This window comes from Mauremys mutica, chromosome 14 (genome assembly GCF_020497125.1).
Source record: "Mauremys mutica isolate MM-2020 ecotype Southern chromosome 14, ASM2049712v1, whole genome shotgun sequence".
Taxonomy (NCBI): domain Eukaryota; kingdom Metazoa; phylum Chordata; order Testudines; family Geoemydidae; genus Mauremys; species Mauremys mutica.
Window position 1 is genome coordinate 30,672,319 of NC_059085.1, and position 10,564 is coordinate 30,682,882.

Sequence of the window (10,564 nt, forward strand, 5' to 3'; positions counted from 1 at the left end):
AATAGGAATGGCAGTTGTTGCTCAGCACTTTGCTGGATTGAACTCCAAGACAGATAATGCAATGAAGAGAGTGGAGAATGTATCTGGAATTCTGTGAATATTAGTTTGTGAATTTTATCTGTTTATACTACTGCCCATCACTGGAGTGTCTGAGTATCTTCCACATAAGTTCAATATTAATAGTGAAATCCCTAGTGGATTTCATGGAATCTTTTCCATTTTCAGAGTAAAATTTCTGCTTGAGATAAGGTTTTTCTTTTTTATTTCTTTTTTATTTTTGTAATCTTTTATAAAATGGTTAGCCCATGATATTTTTTTTTAAAAGTAACAACCTACCGAAGTTCAGCCCTGTTTGATCAGAAACAGCCAAGTTATAAACCACTTTATAATGGAAATGCTAATAGACTTTTAGCTATAACAATGTTATCAAGCACCAGGGTAAAATTATAGTCATGATTCACTTAAACCTATGCAATCAAGTATTTTAAATTCATTGCTGGCACTATACTCAAGGTCATCGCAGTGGGAGCCAAAAGCCAACCCCAGAAGAAGAAAATGTGTCCGAGATCATTTTGGTGTGTGCAAGATAACTGGGTAAGTTGTAAATGACAAGTAACTTTTATCCAAAACACACAGACCAAAGACGAAGCAAGTATGTGCGAGGAGCTCAGGGGAATTCAATGTCACCATCTAGGACATGATCAAATAACTTCCCGCCCCTCTTCATCTGAAGTAAATAGCTGCATCACGTCTCTTTTCACTTTGCCTTTGTGTGTAACTAGGAATTTTAAATGTGCATGAGGGAAATTTGGTGCATTTATTGCTAAATACTCCCTGCTGTATTAGAAACCATACCCGATAGAATCGTAACAAACTCTGGGCAGGCTCCCTTCCTTGGGATTTTCACACACATATGGGTGTGGGTCTCCCTTTGCATGGTTTGAAGATCCTAGTGAAGGGAGGGGAGGGGTTGGAGAGGGCGTGTTGTCACTTCGTCACCATATAAAAAAGGTAAAGCAAACTAAGGCTATATTAACTCTTACATGGAGCCCCATCCATCTGAAAACCTCCACTCACAAAAGGTGGGAGGGTATCAGGGGGATTTCCAGCATGGAAACCCCAGTGTCAAAGCTCCAGAGGAGCTACACTACATGGAAGCGAAAGGAACCCAAGAGCCTGTACTAGTTTAGAGCTCCTTGGCTTCCATGTGGATAGTCCCAGCTTCCTATTGAACAGCAGCATCCAAGGCTACGGACATAGTTCTCCCATCACTAACTCATTCTGCTTTGGAGCAATCCAGCCCTAGAATGACTGATGGAACAATCCCCTGGAGTTTTTCTCCCTGACTCCCTCCCACAGATTGTTCCACAAGAGGGAGGAGGTTGAGGCCTAGGAATACCAAACAAAAGCCAGACTGTAGTAAGTATTCCAGGTCTATGTTGTAGGCAGGCGTGAACTGAAAATAACCTACTTTAGGAAAGTAAAATCACCTAAGGGAACTCTTGTTGCTATTATAATGGCAACATGATAACAAAATTGCTCTTCAGAAAGACAATAGTAATTATACTGATACATTTAAAATGGATGTAAGAGTCTTTAAAATTAAGTGAGCCCTTTATTGCCCAAAGCATGCGGCATGTAGATGACTCTTTCAATATGCTCACTGGCAAAAATAAATAAATGTAGTCATGTATCCTGCAGTATCTTTTCCAGCATGTAAATGTTAAGGCAACACAAAAGTATATTTTAAACTGATATAGAGAATTACATATCTGGGTTAAATGCTTTCTTTAAAAAATGTCAGCTAAAACTGGTAAAACCCTCATATCACCAGTACTATAAGCATACAAGAACTGGGACTATCTTTTGCAAAATAAGTGAGTAAAACTATAATTGTTTCCTTAGAAGCCTTAAATATGCTTTGAAGCTTTACTTAACACAAGTAACCTGAGGTCAGTTTTATCTCTTGGTTTGACCACTTTAAAACATTTGGCTCTAGAGCCAGCCCTGATATACATCAAAGAACAGGAACTTCAGCATGTGATAAAAAAGATGACTAGAAGTCCCAATCTTAACAAACACAGATGGTTAGTTGCTAGCGTCTCCTCTTGGATTATTGGATTTGTTTATGTAGAGAGAGATCTGTGAAGCTGATCGATAGGCTCTCCAGTGACTGTGTAGCCAGTAGCAGAAATGGCTGTAGTTGCAAATCTCTCTCCATCTGCTTTATTTTATTTTTTTTGAAAATCAGAGCCTCATGGGTTTTTTTCATTTTCTTTTCCCCTTTTTTAAGTTTCTTCTCTAATTTTCTGCACCTTTCCCAGAGCCAATATCAGTTTCTTCTCCTTATTTTCACAGAGAACAATGGTATTCTGAGTTTTTAACTTTTTTTCTGTATTTTCCGATAAGCTCTTTCAATGGTTGACTCCAGGCCAAGTTGCCAGATAACTCCTCCTGATTCTTTTTTAAAAGGCAATATTTCCTTGACACCTTACTTTTGAGATGTAATGCTCTAAAGCATAGAAGGCCTAGGTGAAATCCTGGCCCCACTTATGTCAATGGTCAAAGGTCCGTTGACTGCAGTGGGGCCAAGATTTCACCATGTATTCTTTTCCTGATGCACAATGATTTCTTCCAAAGCACAGAAGAAAATAGTGGCTTGTCAGGCACAGCCATGTGGTAACTCTTGGCAAATGTTGGCTTTTAAATGGCAACCACTGTCCCTGAATTTGTGTGCAGCAGCAATAATGTTTAGATTTTGCATATCGTTCTCTATTTTCAAAGTGCTGTGCAACCATTAACTAATTCTTTCCTATTTTAAAGCTAAGGAAACTGAAGGACAGACAGGGTGAGTGGTTACAAAGTAAGTCAGTGGCAGAATTAGGTTTAGAACATTAGATTTCTAGACTCAGAGCCTGGTGTACATTACAGCAGCCCACCAAGCTTCTAATCTTTTCAAGAATGTTTGGGGGAAATAGTCTTACTGTATAAATAAATGCCTGCAGCTCCTTATTGCTTTTCATCAAAGATCCAACCAAGTGTGTAAATAACTCCAACTTTTAAAACACAGCATTGCAGTGAATTGTGCTGCATGTGATGCAGGCAGGCGGATTGGTTATTCTAGTATTGAGGCATTTTCAAGCTCTTTAATCAAGATGTGCTTCCAACTGGTACTTCTACACCAAGTATTGAAATACAGCAAGCCGTGGAAATTGATTAAAATATGAATTTTATTCCCTTAGAAGAAATTTAAACATAATGAAGGGAAAATAGAACATGAGTAGTACAAATAGAAAATATGCTGCTATAATTCCACTTGGAAAAAAATAAATAAAGATAAAAGCTACAGGAAAGAGGAGGTGACAATAATTAGTTTGTTGTTTTAAATTAGGAGGTCTCTTGGGCCAGATGTTACTTGTCAGGGAGCAATGCCCCCTCCTGAGAAATGTAATGAAACTGAGATAGCCAGAGGCCTTGGGGAAAAAAGGCACTGTGTTTGGAGATGTCATTTTATTACAATGCTCTTGCCTTTTGCCTGAAGCATCTTGCAACTAGGGATAGAAGGAGAAAGGGAGCATGCTTGAGTTGATAGAAGGGATGTAGCCAGCATTTGTATTCAATCATAGTCTGGTCAGCAGAGCATGCATGCTTCTAATTAGCATAAGGAGGAAGGCAAGAAACCTGTCTCCGCCACCAGAGACAGAGCAGCCAGGCAGAATCTCAGGGCTGTCCGGAAGAGCTGCCACAAATGTCTGGAGCTCATTGCAATGCAGGTGACAGAATTTAGAGGAAGATATCTGCAGAATTATCCTTATTTTCTCTGCCACTCACTGTCTGCTCTCATTAAGCAAACACAGAATCCAAAGTGCTTTTCTGTGTGTTGAAGCACTAAATGTAAAAGTCACTGCCATCCAAATAACACTCTGTGGGTCACACTTACTCACACTGAGTAATATACTACTCCTTGAAACCCAATTGCAATGAATGAGGCTACTCAAGGAATAAGTACTACTTAAAGTGAGTAAGGGGCAATCATTTATTTGGGATAGTGAAGCCTGGCTTGGTGTGTCTGGGTTTGCATGGGTCAGATTGTGACCTACTCTCCAGGTTAGAGTATTTTAACTTCAAGAATAGCCCCACTCAAGTCAATTTGGCTACTCATAGAGTAAGCTGCTACTCAACACTCTGGCCCTATGTTTTTACCCAATAATATACTGATGTGCTCATTTTACTCTACATGTTTAGGCTCAATGTTTGAATCTGATCTGGGCAAATGATTAAAAACATTGGTACAAAAATATTTTCAAAGTTCACAGATTAGTTAATACTTTGGTACGATAGCTCCTATGGTACACACGGACATAGTCAAATAGTCTGCCTAAAGCTATTTCAACTGGAGCAGATCAAAGCTTTAATTTGTGTCACTAGCACACTTATGCCATTCACATTTCACATGTATTCATCTCCCTGCATTTTATTTCTGCAATAGAATAAGGACACATATTAACCTGCTTTTATATAGAGAATAATGCATTTTCGAATGCTCACACATAGATGTGTGATGCCATTAAAATGTGTTTTATGCATGAGCTACAAATGTAAGGGGATAGGATAAATACAGAAATAAATATAGATGTTTTGGAAAGTTCTGTCACTCAAAATTATTTTAAAGTGCCTAAATATTTCTTTGCCAATTTACTTTGAGACAGCATTAGTACATACCCTACCTCAATGGAGTGAACAGCTGAAGTGGTTTTGATTTATTCCTGTTTAGAGAGTGATTGGGAACAAGATCTTTTTAAAAATGAATGATTTGAGGTGCCCATATAATACATATTTTATTGTTTTCTAGAAGAGGTTTCCCAACAGGGTTATATGTATTAATAGCCTCTAATTTTATAAACCGTAGTTTGCATTCATTAACCTGCCCAGCGTGGGCATTGTATTGTTGCTTGTTATTAATCAAATGATAGTTTTAAAAAAATGCTTTCCTTTTCTTCACTGGTTACAAATTCAGGGTACTAGAATTATCAAGGAAATGATAAACTGCATTCAAAAGTACAGTGCATTAATGATCTCTTCTGTCTGCTGGTGAGACCTTCAGAAACCACCTTGTGGCTGGAAGACACAGGAATATTTCAAGCACTAATATAAGATGATTTTATACTTCCTCCTGCTCTTCCGGGCCTTCATTCTGCAATGTGCTGAGCATCCTCACCTGTCACTGACTACATATGGAGCTCAAGTGAGTGCTTGTAGGATCAACGCCCCTGGTCTGCAGACTCCAAAGGATCAAAACATTTTACAGACTCAGACTACTGAAGTTCCTATTTAGCTGTAGTCATACTCTGTGTAGACTCAAATCTCCCACTAACCCAGTCCGCAGGGCATTATAAATATACTACAAGACTGATAACTATTTACGTTAGCTACGTCAATTTACACCATCTGAGGCCGCTTATGTCTGGTAATGAAAAACTTCCTTGGGTGTCACCGTGTACTGGTACATGGTAGTGCCTGCAGTGATGGGTACTTCAGAAGTGCTTAGACAGATCATTAAGACTGGGCAAACTGGTCTGGATAAATAAACTCAGTGACTTTGCTTTTTTGATAAATTTAATCTGAGTTCTCTATTTTAAGGTTGGAATATATACAGTTAATTCCCAACCAGTCAAGCAATCTGAGCCATTGTCTTCCTCAGCCCTGTAACTTTCCAGTGCTTATTAGAAACTGCATATTCTACTTCTTTCCTGAGTGTTTGCTTCCAGAAGAAAAGCCTGTCTCATTATTCTGCTGTAATTTGACCTCAAGCCCACACCACATCCGTCTCTCTTGTAGTGCTCTGTTTTCAGGATGATGTCTGCCTTTTTTCTCATTTTGACTTCCCTTTTCCTCCTCTTATTTGCTCATACTGTAAATGTGTCAGTAAGAGACAGAACGCTTGGAAGTTCTGCTTTAAAAGTTAAAAGTAAAAGCGCATAATAAAATGTACATGTCCCTTTTTTTGTTCTTCTGGATTTTATAAAAGTACTTTCTGCTTGATGAAACTTTTAAATTCTTTTCAAAACAGTTTTGGATTTTTAGGTGATCTCTTTCCTCTGCCTGTCTGTCTTTTGCCTGGAGTGCAGTTGTTCTCAACCTTTTTTTGTTGTTGTTTTTTTTAATGTACTCCAAAGCAAACTCTGTCTGACTATCCCACCCAACCCACACAGAGAGCAGTGGCCTTTGAAAATTCTTGAATAGCTTTTGTGCATGCTCAATATAGTCATTTCTGATCTTAGATCTGCACACATGTTACACTAAGAAGTGGAACAATGTTTGTTTCAGGGGGGCTAGCATCAGCCTGAACTGAAATCCTTAGATGTCCAAGGGGCCATCTTCTCACTAAAAGTCATAGTGCTAGGATTGGCCTTTTAGGCCCATGCCAAAACCAAGAAGTGGATGTGTAAACTACACTACCCTAGGGTAGTGCTGTGAGCCATTGTGACTCATTGACACCACTCTAGGGCAAGTTCTTCCCTGCTTCCCTAGTTCTCTATCGTGGTGGTAATTTCTGCTAGCCAGCACCAGAAGTAAATTACACTGTCTCTCAGTGTGGGTCAACTGCATCTCATCCCCACCCATTCTTGGCCCACCTGTGCGGGGGCCATGGTCCTTGGCTAAAATACCACATTGATAGAATCATAGAATAAAATAATAGAATATCAGGGTTGGAAGGGACCTCAGGAGGTCAGCTAGGCAACCTCCTGCTCAAAGCAGGACCAATCCCCAACTAAATCCTTAAATGGCCCCCTCAAGGATTGAACTCACAACCCTCTCATTCTCTATTGAACCTCTGATTCCCTAGCCATCAAACATATTATTGCTTCATTCCTATGCTGTCTCATCAACTTTTTCCTTAAGATTCTTCTAAATAGGACTTCTAAAAACTACTTATTTTATTTTTATCTGTTTTTCTTTAATTTGAGGCCTGAGCAATGTCTTTGTGTTAAAAGTGGGCGTAGATGGTGCCTGACAGCTTTTTGTTCACTGCTGACTCAGGAGCACGAGAGGTGGAAAATTATAAGACAAAGTATAAAAAGATATTTCCAACACTGGAAAGTCACACTGCTTCCTGCTTTACATAAATAGTCACAACAATCTTGGCCAGTGATTATTTCTACCTTACATAAATGTAAGGCCTGATTTTTAGTTGGGACACAGCCTGGTACTGGACATGTGCACTGAGACAAATGTGTGTTGTGCTTAAAATTTCTTTCATCTTAATAACCACCGTTAGTGCTGGAAAAGTGCATGCACTGGTATGTGCCTGGGCAAAGTGGATGCCAGACTGAAAATCAGGGCCCCGGTACCTATTTACAACCAATATATACATTTTATCATTATGATGATTTATTTATCAATAGCAATGTGTTTAGTGCAGTACAATACACTGCACTAAAGTTGGATGGTTCCAAATAGCTTGCAATACCTAGTCTTTGGACAGAATATCGAATTATGCATTAATTTCAAATAAACATATATATGTTGTTTAAAAACAAAGTGCAATAAAAATGTATGTGGGAACTGGTAAGTTTTGGTAAAGGGACATTTCAGAGCTGGATTGCACTACTCTCGGAATGGTCTGAAACATTTATTTATAGAGTATAAAAGTTATCCTGATGAAAATCATTTCCAGTTTGACAATTTCATTTTAGTGTTACTTGATCTACTTGTTAGACACTTGGGGGAAATCAATGTAACATTTTACCTCTCCCCATGTCAGTGTGAGCTTTTAGATGACTAATTCCCCTGCAAGACTGGTAAAATGGGATGCATTTAGTGCTTGTTATTTGGAATAGAATTTCCTCATCTCTCTCGGGCCAAATCCTCTATGATACAGGTACAGGCATAATGAAAAAGAGATACCCAGCGGTCCTTCTTTGCAATCACTTTTCTATATCTTTTCACATCAGTGAGATCTTATCACCCAAATGACTGGCTGCAAAATAAAAAGCGGTGAAGTTATAATAGTTGTTTTTCAAAACACAGTATTCATAAGGACTGAAAGAACAGTGCTTTGACATGACTTATTTACACTTGACCAGAACACATTTGATTCTACTTTAGGGCTAACCAATGTTTAAAAAAGACTGTTGTTATTAGGGATGAAAATGGTTAAGAAACTACATCTGGCAAAACACACATGCACAAAAAAAGTCCACTTTTTCTCTTTGTACATGTTTTTCAAGCTACTGCCCTTATGGCTGACTTAATTAAATTCAACAGGGCAAAATAAAAGGAAGGAAATAAAGCAATGCAGGAGTGCCTGAAAGGATGTGTGAAAAATAAATTCTTTAAGAGGTCTTGAACCTGTGAGTAAGTATAGTTTACAAAGCAGCCTGACTTGCAACGTACTAAGAAACAAGAAACGTTGAAAGCTGGTGATCAGTCAGAGTGGATCATAACCAAGTTATTTCAGAACATATGTTTTTGCACTTGTGATACTTCAGGAAATTCTCAGTGGGAGAGGATTTTGTGCTCGTACTGTAATGGCGTGATGTGTGACTGGTGGCCAAACAGGTTTGGTCTTAAGCTATACTTCCAAATCCCAGAAGGGCAGCTCTTCAAAGATGTACATCTAAACCGAGACCTTGACACTGACTAGAGCTGATCAACCAACACTGTGATGGATTCTTAGGAAAATGTAAAAAAGAAATGGTGGTCTTACTGGTCAATGGGACTACCCGTGTATTTAAGTTTAAGCATTCATTTAAGTAACTTGTTGAATCGGGAACATGATTAGAAGGGTGTTCTGGGGTAATATATGATCACTCAAGTAACACATCTCTATTGATACACTAGAATAAAATACAAACTAAGGATTGCTGAGATTCTTGAGATTTGCTGAATTTTCTTGCTCTGAGAAGGCGCCACAAATCTGCTCTACAAGAGAAGGTAGAAATGCAGTTTAGTGGGCTGGGGGTTTGGAAGAGTGCAAGATTAAAAAAAAATTGTGCCATCATCTTATCTTATCGTTTACCTATTAGAGTATATTGGATAAATTAGTAGTTTTACAGCTTTTTAAACCGAGGAACATTTATACCTTAATAAATGCAAAGAGGGAAAGCTAACAAGGAGGTACAATATAATTACAAATTCTATACCTGTTTAAAATGGAGAGCATTAGTAAGTGAGTAACTTTTATGCTTGCAATCGTACTTCCTCTTGCCAGCAATAGACAATTCATGCTTTACAGGCCTTTCCCTAGTCATCTCCCAAGCCTCATCCCCAACTGTTCTCCTCATCTCTGTCTCTTTCTTCCACTCTCAACTTTCCCCCTCCATCCGTGGTGTCCCCTCTACTTGGAGCAGTCTTTCTGCCCTTATCTTCCCATCACCTGCTTTGTTCTCTTTCAAATCCTTCCCTAAAACCTATTTCTTCCAGGAATCCATCCTTACATAGTGTAACTCCACTCTCTTAACTGTCTTGTTTGCCTTATCCCTTGATCACGCTATGTGTATTGCTCTATTGTTTTAAAAGGACCCTGAACATTTAGGACACTGTTGCTTTTTTTAAAAATGTAACACTTGCTCTACCTCTCTTGCACTTTCATTGCTACTTCCTCTATTTCTAGCTATGATATAAGCAGCATTGGGCCTGATTTGTTTTTAAATTTAAATCAGTGGGATTCCTTGTGTGAGAGTTCACTACCACGAATAAAGGTTTAACAATCAAACCTTCGGTGTTACTGCTTAACAAAAAGGAATGGAGAATTAGATTAGCAGAGTTCCTGTTTGGAACCTTTGCTATATAAAGGACTGTTAGATAGTCTAGCCATACTCTTCTGTGAACTTCCTAACTAATCACTAGTGGTGGCATTTTCTAGGAGCCTAGGGCTGTCATGAGCCCTATCGCAATATCAGAGATGATGAGCAATAACATTGCAGGAGGAAAATCTACACACTATGGGAATCGTACTTTCAAAGGCTCAGTATGATCTGCTAGCTAATCAAGCACTAGAGTTACATAAACATAGAGACTGTCAGGCCAGAAGGGACCATCATGATCATTTAATCTGACCTCCTGCATGATGTAGGCCACAGAACCTCATCCACTCACTCCTGTAATAGGCCCATAACTTCTGGCTGAGTCACTGAAGTCCTTAAATCAACTTACATCATTTACTCTAGTTCAGAGCAGAAAGTGACTGATGCCACATGCTGCAGAGGAAGGAGAAAAACAAACAAACAAAAAACAGGCTTTCTGCCAATCTGACTTGGGAGAAAATTCCTTCTGGACCCCAAATATGGTGATCAGTTAGACTTTGAGCATGTGGGCAAGACCCACCAGCCAGAAACCTGGGAAAGAATTCTCTGTAGTCACTCAGAGTCCTCCCTGTCTGTGTCCCATCTCCACCCATTGGAGATATTTGTTAATAGCAGTCCTGGAGGGGTCATGTGCTTTTGTAGGCACCCTCATCGTACCACCCCATCAATACATTTATCATACTCAGTCTTGAAACAAGTTAGGTTTTTTGCCCCCACTTCTCCCCTTGGTAGGCTGTTCCCAAAACTTCACTCCT

The 10,564-nt window shown here is 39.0% G+C and overlaps 1 long non-coding RNA gene across 1 annotated transcript in view; it reads left to right on the forward strand.

The window, feature by feature from the left end:
* LOC123349098 overlaps window positions 1–595 on the forward strand; it is a 187,015-nt gene extending 186,420 nt beyond the window's left edge. The window contains exon 3 of the long non-coding RNA XR_006573371.1: window positions 514–595. This is a non-coding gene — a long non-coding RNA (uncharacterized LOC123349098). The remainder of the gene's footprint in view (window positions 1–513) is intronic.
* Window positions 596–10,564: the final 9,969 nt, after the last annotated feature.